The sequence below is a fragment of the Sarcophilus harrisii genome, chromosome 1 (assembly GCF_902635505.1).
Source record: "Sarcophilus harrisii chromosome 1, mSarHar1.11, whole genome shotgun sequence".
In the NCBI taxonomy this organism is placed as follows: Eukaryota; Metazoa; Chordata; class Mammalia; order Dasyuromorphia; family Dasyuridae; genus Sarcophilus; species Sarcophilus harrisii.
In genome coordinates, this window is record NC_045426.1 from 396,546,975 (window position 1) to 396,557,405 (window position 10,431).

The following is a 10,431-nucleotide window of genomic DNA, read 5'->3' on the forward strand; positions in this document are numbered from 1 at the left end:
TAAGTAAAGCTCCCCTTATCCCTATGTTCTCTAGTATTTTTCCCCTGAGGCAATTAAAGTTAAGTGATTTGCCCAGGGTCACACTATCTAGGAAGTATTAAGTGTCTGAAGTCATATTTGAACTCAGGTCTTCCTGACTTCAAGGCTGATACTCTTATTACTGCACCACGTAGCTGCCCCTGCTCTCTAGTGTTATTAAAAAGCTGTATTTTGTCAAAAGCTTTTTCTTCATCTATTGAGATTATCATATGGTTTCTGTTGGTTTTGTTAATTATATGATTGATGATGGTAATAGTTTTACTGATATTGAAACAGCCCTGCATTCCTGATATAAATCCCACTTAGTCATAGTCTATTACCTTACTGATAAATTGCCATAATTTTTTGCTAATGTTTTATTTAAATTTTTTACATCAATATTCATTAGGGAGATTGGTCTGTAATTTTCTATCTCTGCTTTGACTTTTACTGGTTTAGGTAGCAGTACCATATTTGTGTTATAGAGGAAATTTGGCAGGATTCCTTCTTTACCTATTTTTCCAAATAGTTTACATAGTATTGGAATTAATTGTTCTTTAAATGTTTGGTAGAATTCACTTATGAATCCATCCGGCCCTGGAAATTTTTTTCTTAAGGAGTTCAATAAGAGCTTGTTCAATTTCTTTTTCAAAAATGAGGCTGTTTACATAATTTATTTCCTCTTATGTTAATCTGGGCAATGTATATTTTGTAAATATTCATCCATTTCTGTTAGATTGTCAAATTTCCTTCCATACAGTTGAGCAATTAGCTCCTAATTATAGCTCTAATTTCTTTGTCATTGGTGGCAAGTTCATCCTTCTCATTTTTAATGCTGGTGACTGGTTTTTTCTTTCCTTTTCCTAATCAAATTAACCAAAGGTTTATCTATTTTGTTGATTTTTTTCATAAAACCAACTTTTAGCTTTATTTATTAGTTCTATAATTTTCTTAGTTTCAATTTTATCTATCTCTCCTTTGAGTTTCAGAATTTCTAATTTGGTATTTAATTGAGAGATTTTAATTTGTTCTTTTTCTAGCTTTTTTAATTGCATGCCCAATTTATTGATTTCCTCCTCTATTTTATTCACATAGCTATCTAGAGATATAATCTAGAAATTATAAAATTTCCCCTAAGAACTGCTTTGGCTACATCCCATAGATTCTGGTATGTTGTCTCATTACTTTCTCTTAGATGAAATTACAGCTCTTAGATGAAATTATGAATTATTTGTGTGATTTGTTGTTTGAGCCACTCACTTCTTAGAATTAGATTATTTAATTTCCAATTGGTTTTTATTCTATCTTTCCCTGTCCCTTTACTGAATAAAAATTTTATTGCATTGTAGTCTAAAAAAGAAGCATTTACTTTTTCTGCCCTTCTGCATTTGATTATGATATTTTTATGCCCTAATATATTGTCAATTTTTTTGTAAGGTGCCATGTAATGATGAGAAAAAATTCCATTCTGTTCCTATTCAATTTCCTCCAGAGGTCTACCATGTTTATATTAAACTCCTAGTTTCTTTCTTTCTTTTTTTTTTATTTTGTGATTCGAGTTGTCTGAATCTGAGAGGGGAAGGCTGAGGTGCTCCAGTATAGTTTTGCTGTCAATTTCTTCCTGTAACTGGCTTAAAATCTTAACTAGGAATCTGTCTGCTCTAGCATTTGGTACATACATATTTAGTATCCTTATTATCTCATTGTTAAGGTACTCTTTATCAAGGTGTACTTTCCTTCCTTATCTCTTTTAATAAGATCTATATTTACTTTTGCTGAGATCAGAATTGCTACCCCTGTTTGTTTGTTTTTTTGCTTCAGCCAAACGATAATAAATTCTGTTCCAGACTTTTACCTTTACTCTGTATGTGTCTCTCTGTGTCAAATGTCTTTCTTGTAAACAATATATTGTAGGATTCTGTTTTTTAGTTCTCTCAGCTCTTCCCTTCTGTTTTGCACGAGAGTTCATTCCATTGACACTCATAATTGTGATTGGCAGCTCTATATTTTCCTCCATCCTATTTTCACCCCTGTATATACTTTGCTCTTTCTTTCCACCCTGTCCTTAGTCATATGTTATTTTTTATGCACCAAACCTAATACCTTATCTTCTATCAACCCTTCTGCCCCTTCTCTTACTTTTTCCCTAGTGTTTCTGCTCTCCCTTCTATCCTGCCCTTCCCTTTTCTTTCCTCTTTTTCTACTTCTTTACAGAGTTAGATATATTTCTGTATCCAATTGAATGGTTGTTATTAGAGCCAAAACTGATGAGATAAACCTTCAGACAATGCTCACTCCCCTCGATTATTTCCCTGTATTGTAATAGGATTTTTGTGCCTCTTCATGTGAACTAATTGTCCCATTATACTGCCCCTTTCCTCTTTTTTCTAGTATAGATCTTTTTTTCACCCCTTAATGTCTTTTTCTTTGATGTCATCACATCAGAGACCATTCACAGCCACAGCCTCAGTCAATATGATGCCCCCATATGTCTTTACTCTAGTGACAGATATAATTTCAAGAGTTACAAATATCATTTTAACATATAGCGTTGTAAACAACTTAACCTTTAAATAATATATATATATATATATATATATTTTCCCTATTTACCTTTTGATGCTTGAGTCCTGTGTTTTTATATTAAATTTTCTGTTTAGTTCTGTTTTTTGCAATGGAAATGATTGAAAGTCTTCTTTAAACCCCATCTCCTCTCCTGAGAGTCGATGCTGAGTCTCACTACATAGTTAATTTTGGATTGTAACACTAGGTCCTTTGCCTTCAAGAATATGGTATTCCAGATCCTCTGATCCTTTATTGTAGTAACTGCCAGATCCTGAGTAATCCTGACTGTTAGTCTTTAATATTTGAATTGTTTTTGTCTGACAGTTTGCAGTACTTTTTCCTTGACATTGTAGTTCTAGAATTTTGTGACAATGTTCCTTGGGATTTTCCTTGTAAGATCTCTTTTCTAAAGTGATTGATGAATTCTTTCAATGAGCCTTTCCCCTTCTCTTTCTAGAATATTGGGGCACCATCAATTGGAGAATGGTTGGGTAAACTGTGGTATATGAATGTTATGGAATATTATTGTTCTGTAAGAAATGACCAGCAGGATGAATACAGAGAGACTTGGAGAGACTTACATGAACTGATGCTAAGTGAAATGAGCAGAACCAGGAGATCATTATATACCTCAACAATGATACTGTATGAGGATGTATTCTGATGGAAGTGGATTTCTTCAACAAAGAGAAGATCTAACTCAGTTTCAATTGATCAATGATGGACAGAAGCAGCTACACCCAAAGAAAGAACACTAGGAAATGAATGTAAACTGTTTGCATTTTTGTTTTTCTTCCTGGGTTATTTTTACCTTTTGAATCCAATTTTTCTTGTGCAGAAAGAGAATTGTTCAGTTCTGCACACATATATTGTATCTAGGATATACTATGACATATTTAACATGTATAGAACTGCTTGCCATCTGGGGGAGGGGGTGGAGGGAGGGAGGGGAAAAATCAGAACAGAAGTGACTGCAAGGGATAATGTTGTAAAAAATTACCTTGGCATGGGTTCTATCAATAAAAAGTTATAATTATTTAAAAAAATAGAATATTGGGGCAGTTTTCCTTAATGATCTCTTAAAGAATGACATGCAGACTCTTTTTTTGTTCATGGGCTTCAGATAGGCCAATACTTTTTAATTATCTCTTTTGGATCTATTATCCAGGTTGGCTGTTTGTCCAATTAGATATTTCATTTTTCTTCTATTTTTTATTTTTAAATTTTGTTTGACTGATTCTTGCTGTCTCACAGGGTTATTGGCTTCTATTTGTTCCATTCTAATTTTTAATGTGTGATTTTCTTCCATTAGTTTTTGTATCTCTTTATCCATCTGGTTAATTCTAATTTTTAAGGAGTTGTTTTCCTTAGAAAATTTTTTCCTTCTTTTTCCAAGCTGTTAACTCTCTCATGCATACCTTTCATTTCCTTTTTTCATTTGTTTCTTCCACCTTTCTTATGTGCCTTTTAAAGTCTTTTATGAGCACTTTCCAGAAGCCTCTTTGAGCTTAAGAACAATTTATATCACTCTTTGAGATTTCTTTTGTGAACATTCTGTTCTTGTCTGATTTTTGTGTTTTGGTCTGCCCTATTACCATAGTAGCTTTCTATGGGCAAGGTTCTTTTCTGTTTCTTCTTCATTTTATTTCCTTTTCTTTTGGTTATTTCCTCTGTTTTTACTTTTAGGGTTGAGCTCTTGTACCTGGGGTAAAGGAAGCACTTTCCTACACTTCCTGTGTAGCTCTGAGCCTTGACTTTGATCACAAGGTCCCCTTGTGTTTGAAGAGGTTAGCTTTGCCTGCTCTATTCAGGAAATAACCTAGTTTCCCAGAGTTTGTATTCTGAGCTGGGACTAAAGGCTTCCCCATTGATCTTCTCTACTGAGACAGGACTGAGGATCTTAGTTACCTCTCACCAGAGTGTATCTGAGCTAGGCTGAACACTTCACCCCAGTGAGACTGACCTTTCTTGAAGTTTTTCCAATCTATTTTGAATTGGAGAGTGGTTTCATTCCATTAGACTCTATTCAGAGATTTGGTTTCACGTAGTTTTGAAGGAAACTGGGAGAGCTTGAGCAGCTTCCTGGTTTTACTCTGGCCATCTTGGCTCTGACCTCTTGAAAGTCCTTTCCCTAGAAATAATTTTAAGAAATTTTTTTTACTCTCTTCAAATATTTCAGGGGACTTTCTGATCAAACAGGATAGACTAGATGACACCTGAGTTTCTCTCTACCTATGAAGAAGTCCTATCCTTCACAGATTCATTCTCAAAGGAGTAGGATCCTTCTGAGACCATCAAATACAAACTTATCTGATCTAGAATCTCTTATACCAGATACCCAACATATGATTAGAACATTTTCTTTTAAATGGTGCTAATTTTAGGTAATATCTTCTTTTAAACCCGTAGCTACCTCCACAATGTCTAACAACTACTTTGAATCCTCATGTTAGGGTCAAACCAAAAATTACTAGTTTTTTTTTCTTTTTTAACTAGCTAAAAATACACTCATTAAATGCCCATGGATCCCTAAATATTATACAAAATATATAATAAATTCAGCTCATGTTCTTTTGAAAGTTAACCTAGATTCTTTGATTAAACCCAGTTCACCTAACATTGCAGTATCTTTGAAGAAGAATTTGGAGCATGTCTAGCTTGGCTAATATAGAAGCCTCTTGTTGTTTACCACATGGATAGGGGAGGAGAGCAGAGGAAATAACCTCTTTTGATTGATTTTCTTTGTGTTCTTTTTGACCACAGGTTAAAAACCTCAATTCATCCACAGCAAAAATAACATGAGAAAATGACTTTCCTTTGCTTGCTTCTCTCTCTTTGCTTCCCTTTCTTTAACCCTCTGTTTGGGAAAATGAGGCTGTCTTGGGATGTTTGTTCTGCTCTATGTTGTATATCCTCTTCTGGGGAGACATGGTATCCTTGGAGCCAGGATTGCATGCAAGATAGTATAACCAACAAGTTATATGGAAGCCACAGTGCCTTGGAATCAAGCCAAAGAGGATTTGGGATTTGGATGTGGAATATTGCTGTATAAGACCCTAATGAAGCTATGAAACTAAGCTGCTTCTCCTTCTGAGAAATTAAAGTGGTTTATAGAAGAGTATTAACCCTCCTAGTGTTGGGGGAGTATGTATGTATATTTGTAATTATATTTTTTGACAGAAATATTTCTTTGCAATTAATCAGACTATTGAATATTATTGGAACACTTGTAAATTGGAAATATATTTTTAAATTTAATCAGACTACAAGTGGATGATATAATTGGGGAATTGTACTCTAGAGAGAACATCTCATCATTTTCAGAGAACCCTATATTTGTAAATCTCCCTAAGGGTACCAGAAAATTCTTGGGGGAAGGGGATTGAAATATAATCTACCCAGCCTCTAGAAAGAAGGAACCAGGATAATATATTTCATGTGGCAGGACTCTTGAGCCTCAAGGATTAATCTAATCCACAGAGCTCAGCATCATTAGGTTCCAAGCCTTCTCAAGTGTAGACTAAAGGATCAAGGTATAATAACATCTTATTTGAGCAATTAGCACAGCTAGATGCCAAACTGATAATTCTATACTGTCTATAGTAAGATTACTTCTTCTTCCCTTCTACCAAGAAAATGTGGTAACTAAATATTATATGAAAATAGTGACTCAAGTTGTTGTTTTTGTTTTCATTTTCAACTAAAAGAAATTTATAAGCATTCTTAATGACCAATATATAAGAGTGAGTATATCAGGAAATTCTGGAGCTTTTAAAGTTTTATATATGTAGTTAATGGATAGATAGAGTCATCCTTCTTACTAATCCATCTTGTGACATTTTGTAACCTCAGACCTCCCGAAAAATCTTCTCTTTCTATCTCTATCTCCTGTATATCTCTGATCTGTCTCTCTCTGTGTTAATATGTCCATCTGTCTCTCTCCATCTCTCCCTCTTTACCTCCAACCTCTCTTTCTTTCCCTTTCCTTCCCTCTCGTATTATTTTTCTTCTTCCTTTCTCTCCCTTTTCTTCCCTCTCACTGCCCTCCTTATTCCTCCATCCTTTATCTTCTTCCTCACTCTACTTCCCACTTTTCTTTTTCTCTCTCTTTCCCTATATTCTCTTTTCCCTTTTCCCCCTTTCTCCTTCCTTTCTCTCTCTCTTTATCTCATTTTCTCTTCCTTTTTGCTTTTTCTTCCCCCTTTCGGTTCCTTTCTCTCTTACCATAGAGTTTATAATTGTACTTTTGGTAACCAAAGCATGTGTTGTTTATTGGATATGATTCTAAGCTCAGGAGGCCATTTTCCAATTAACTCCAAATCCCAGTGTTTCTGTGAGGATTATCACAAGTATAGGAGCAGAGAGATTGGTTTCCTTGAGCCACCTGGCAGCATTTCTGAGCTTTTTCTGCATCTCCCTCTTTTTAAAGTTTATCAAGTTATGCAAAGACCACAGTTTTGCGTTTCTTTCAAAATGTCTCCTCATTGTTAATTAAATTAAACAAAAATAAATCTACATCTTGGGATAATAAATTTATTTCTAAAAGGCCTGGAAAACATGCCTCTATTCCTAAGACTAGTAGGTGAAAGCAGGATGTTGAATATTGTTAGTAGAATATAATAAAAAGTATAACATATCTCTCTGAAATAGTTATTCATAAAATTATTATAATTGTAATGAATCTCAGGGTACATCTAACACCTCTTCCCCCCTTCTCCATGTTACAATTAAGAAAAGAGAAAGCAAATGTGGTGAAAAGTAAACAAGTCTTTTCATTAGAAAACCTGGATTTGAATCCTGATTCTCTCACCTACTTGCTGTAGGATAAACGGATAAACATTGTGCATAACTTGGCTTCAGATCCTTATCTATAAATTGAGGCTATTAGCCTAGATGGTCTCTAAGGTCTTGACTCTCAAAATGAAGCCCAGTGATGTCAATCAAATGGAGCTATTAAGTTAGTGGCAAATCTAACACTAAAATACTGATTTCTTGATTTTTACTCCATTATTCTTAGTTTTCCTTTCTCCATGCTCCACACCCACCATCAGATATATACACCCCTAAATGACCTGGTTTCATAAAGAAGGAATGCAGGATTTCTGAGAGAGAATGAGAATAGAATCCTGGAACACTGTTTGAAGAAAGTACAGTTTTCTCTGGTTTTAAATAAATCCTATATGTGGAATTTCAAGCTTACAGAATTGATAAAGGAGAACATCCATTTATTTTATAGAACTTGGTCTTTAATTTAAGGCATTTTGAGGCTGCAGTACATCATGTCCTTGACAGCAACAGCTGCACCTGAAGTGTAGCCCTCTAAAGGCCAAGAAAAAGAGAAGAGAGAAGCAAAATTCCAGGAACTGTAAGTGTGGAGTCAGAAAAATGTAAGAAATTCCCCAATGTGGGGCCCCACCCAAGCATGGTCCTTTAGTTCTGTTGAGGCTAATGGTTCTGAGAGGAATTTTTGTGGGAGGGTATTGCAAGCAGATGAAAAAAATCATAATAAAACAGCTATAAATATGCTTTATGGAATCAAACTAGAAACATTTAGCTTATTGTTGCAACTAATTTTATGTGTTATAAATTTCAAATTGTGGCTTGTGTTGTCTTTTTTTAAAAGCTAAAAGGAGAAGGATGGGTAGTGGACTTCAATAACCTTAAAATAAATGCACAAATAAAACAAAGAATTTAGAAAGCACATCTAAATAAAAATGACATTCACTCTGATACTTATTAATTGCAAGACAAAGGAAGTAAAAGGTATGGATGGTGAGCAATATGTTAGAAAACAATGTAAATATGATTAATGTATTTAAATAAAAAATGATTTATCACTGGCAAGAGAATCATTCCAGTCATAAGTCAGTGATCCTTAAAAAGTCAGACCACCAACTAGTTAGAGAAAAGAGCAAAATTAGTACAAAGTTTTGAGAAAGAATGTGAATTAGATAACTGGGTGAGTAATTAAAGACAATCCAATATGACTAACTTAACAAGTTTCAATACAGAAAACACCAAGATATCGAATTGAGTGGGAAATCTCTAAACAAATCATGCAACTTGAATGTGATTGACTAATACTCTGCTATAAGAAATAATGAATATGAAAAATTAAGAATAAACTGGCTGGATGTTCAGGGAGAGATCTAGAGTAAGCAATAATTGGAAAGACTATTAATTGAGTCTTTGTTCAGTGTGTCAGAGGAGGTACAAGTTTATTTGTTTAAAGAAATTTAAAAAGTAACAATAAAAGAAAAACTCATCTATTCTACCTTCACAGTTTTGTCTAACCTCAGTCACATGAAAACAGATATTTTGTTTCATTTTCTAATTTTTCCATGGTCTTTAAGCATGGTTAATGTTTATGTGTTTGGTTAGGTTGCATGTTCAATACCTTCTCAATTCTAGGGTTTTTGAAGAGATCTTTCACATTATTCTCTTATGCTGAATCCCTAATCCTTTCCCACATCCTTAATTAGACTCAGTTTTGTTGGATTTTATTTTTGGTGTAAAAAATCTTCTTTGCCTTTTAGAATATCATATTCCAGTTCTTCCTGATAAACAAGCAATAATCTGGCGTTATCTTTTTTATTGTTCATGAAATATAAAAATTCCTTCTTCCCATTGCCTGCGAAATCTGTTGCTTGATATTATAGTTCTGAAATATAACTATTACACATCTTAGTGAGTTTAAATGTCAGAGGTTGGTTGTTGTTATATTTTTGTGTTCTTGTGTGCTGGAGATTCTTTCCATCTGTTCTTTATTGTTTATCTCCAATACATGGAAATAATTTTTCAACATGATTTCCTAGGTAATTCATGTATTTTTGTTTATGATGTCTTCCTTGAAAATACATTATCTTTATAGTATTTGCATCATAATTTAAAGTTTAGAGTTCTTGCTCTCTAAGGTCATTCTTCCAATCTAATTGTCTTTATTTTGTTTAATAAATATTTCTTTTGCCACTACATTTTGATACTGCAGCTCCAGACTTCTTTTCAAAAAATCTAGTATGTTGGAGAATGTATCTTATTGTTTTTTCTTAATTTCTTGAGAGATTTACCAATAGTCTTCTTGAGATCTGTAATTTCTGACATTAATGTGGTTTAATCTTTTGAACAATTGTGTTTTTTTTAGGTAGAGTACAGAAGATAGTTAAAATCAAACTCCCTCACCCTCAAAAGGGTTGTGTTGGGAAAGATCTGGGACATCACCAAGGATAAGATCTCAGAAGTATTTTGAAATGAGCCTCTGTAATACCTTTTAATCTATCTGTGTATTGCCTTTTCTCTCTTGTACACTATTAAGTTATAATGAGAAATCCATTTCTCAGCTCCTTGTTGCCCCCTAGTCTTATCTTCATGGGTTCTATATTCTCTATATCTTATAGCTAATTCTTTGCTCCAGCTTGACACTTAGGCTGTTCTGATTCAGAGACCAGGGATCACTGACCTAAGGCCATGAGTTTGATTTTGAAAGTCAATACCAAAAACTATGGTAGGAGATGGAAAGGAAACAATCTTGTTAAAATTAGAAGCATAATGGAGAGTGAAATAATATTTCACAATTTTTTCTTTAAAAATTACTTTATACAGGGTTCTTTAAATTCTTTTTGTCATTGGTCTTTTGCTGAATTTGGAGCTATTTTTCTTGTTTATTTGATATTATATGGATGAAGTGTGTCCCATCTCTCACTTCAGCATTTTTCCATGACTCTCATGGATAATTTGAATCTTGAAAGCTGGAATACTCAGGGTATAGTAGACAGACATCCAATCAAATAATACACACATGTGTATACACACACACACACACACACACACACACAGAAATTAACTAGATTT